The sequence below is a fragment of the Typopeltis vanoorti genome, chromosome 19, assembly GCF_054136105.1.
Source record: "Typopeltis vanoorti isolate ZY-2024b chromosome 19, IOZ_Tvanoo_1.0, whole genome shotgun sequence".
Taxonomy (NCBI): Eukaryota; Metazoa; Arthropoda; class Arachnida; order Uropygi; family Thelyphonidae; genus Typopeltis; species Typopeltis vanoorti.
The window spans coordinates 111,461,404-111,463,692 of NC_143567.1; the positions used below are offsets into that span (position 1 = coordinate 111,461,404).

The 2,289-nt window shown below is 41.3% G+C and overlaps 1 pseudogene; it reads left to right on the plus strand.

Moving 5' to 3' along the window:
* The first annotated feature begins 1,429 nt into the window (after positions 1-1,429).
* On the plus strand, positions 1,430-1,542 carry LOC150096444 (U4 spliceosomal RNA; annotated as a pseudogene).
* The last annotated feature ends 747 nt before the right edge of the window (positions 1,543-2,289 follow it).

Consider the following 2,289-nt stretch of genomic DNA (forward strand, 5'->3'; position numbering starts at 1 on the left):
TTACGTCTTTATTGTCGCAGTCCTTCAAGAGAATCACTAAATCACAATTTTTTCCTAAATCTTCGTGTTAATTTGTAGTAATCTATACAAGAAATTGAAATTATCATAATATGTTTTTAGTTAATAGAAAGGGCGATGGTAAATCCCTTTATGTTTTTATAGCCGGGTACGAAACTCGGGAAATCCATTCAGTTTCATGCCGAAAAAACTATCGGCGAGCCCAAGTGTAAATGATCACTTGGGTAGTACACCAGGGCAACTCCATGCAAAGGTGGAGCAAGATCCGTCATTAACTTTAATATTCTCTCATAATGTAAAACCCGGCTCCTAAGAGATGCATATATATATTGTTTTACATTATGAGAAGAGGTCACCACCCAGACCGGTTTCAACCTTATATATAGGTGAAGCGGGCTCTAAAAATAAGACGATCACGAAAGATCGCCCAACTCAGTGTTGTTCCACTCGATGACAGGCTCACCCCATCACCGAGAAGAACTTCTCAGCATTGGCTCTACCCAGTGGCAGGCTCACCCCACCACCAAGCAGAGCCATAATCTCAGTGGTGGCCCCACTCAGAGACAGGCAAAAACCTACCTCCAAGTGGAGCCTCTCAAAGCCAGATCTGCCCTACACCGGTTTCCACCCTCATTGGGGGTCTCATCAGTGAGTAGGTAGACCTGGAATATTAAGGTTTTAAGTGAACACGAACTTATATACCTCTACTATCGAATTGCCGAAGTGGTGTACTTCTATATTTATTGTTAATTACTAATTTAATAAGCCGAAAGGCTATTTTACCGGCGCACATGTTAATAGAAAGGGGGATGGTAAATCCCTTTATGTTTTTATAGCCGGGTACGAAACTCGGATCGAAATCCATAGAGTTTCATGCCGAAAAAACTATCGGCGAGCCCAAGTATAAACGATCACTTGGGTAGTACAACACCAGGGTAACTCCATGCAAAGGTGGAGAAAGCTCCGTCACTAACTTTAATATTCTCTCATAATGTAAAACCCAGCTCCTAAGAGATGTATATAGATTGTTTTACATTATGAGAAGAGGTCACTACCAAGAAAGGTTTCAACCTTTTTTTGAGGTCTCATCAGATGGATTTCGATACGAGTTTCGTACCCGGCTATAAAAATATAAAGGGATTTACCATCCCCTTTCTATTAACATGTGCGCCGGTAAAATAGCCTTTCGGATTATTAATTTAATAATTAACAATAAATATAGGAGTACACCACTTCGGCAATTCGATAGTAGAGGTATGCAAGTTCGTGTTCACTTAAAACAATGATATTCCAGGTTTACCTACTCACTGATGAAACCTCAAAAAAGGTTGAAACCGGGCTGGGTAGTGACCATCTCTCATAATGTGAAACAGCAATGCATCTCCTAGGAGCTGCGTTTTACATTATGAGAAACCGGTCTGGCAATGCTGTAGCCAATGAAGTTTAACTGAGGCTTGGCTATTGCTAATATGAATTCGCTCTCTTAAGGTTTAGCCTTAAGGGAGCAATTTGAGTCTCCAGAGAAAGTGTTTTCCGGTACGGCCCGGCGAGGGGCTTTATCGGTGAATGCTTTTCTGCAGAATATGAGCGGTTCTGCTCGGTGGTGGTGGTGGTGGGGGTGGAAGGCCATCACTGAGTGGAGCCAACGATGAGATGGACGGTCTTTCGCCTGCTATTGAGTGGCCTAGGGATCATCCGAAATTTTTAGAGACGGCTTTACTTATTCATAAGGTTGAAACCAGTCTGGGTGGTGACCTCTTCTCATAATGTAAAACAATATATATACATCTCTTAGGAGCTGGGTTTTACATTATGAGAGAATATTAAAGTTAGTGACGGAGCTTGCTCCACCTTTGCATGGAGTTGCCCTGGTGTTGTATTACCCAAATGATCATTTACACTTGGGCTCGCTGATAGTTTCTTCGGCATGAAACTCTATGGATTTTGATGGATTTCGATCCGGGTTTCGTACCTGGCTATAAAAACATAAAGGGATTTACCATCGCCCTTTCTATTAACATGTGCGCCGGTAAAATAGCCTTTCAGCTTATTAAATGTTTTCAGTTGTTGTTCAAAACGTTCTATTAACGAACATTGCAACTTCTGGAAGTGTATAAAACACATTCACTCTAATTTATCTTCTGACGATTGTGGCGTTTCTTAATGATGCTCGTAGTCAAATTGTCTTCTTTCGCCGTCGAACTTCCGTACCAGTTTTAAATTCTTGTTCTCCATCCACTTCTTCGCTCAGTTCTTTTGACATTTTTAGAA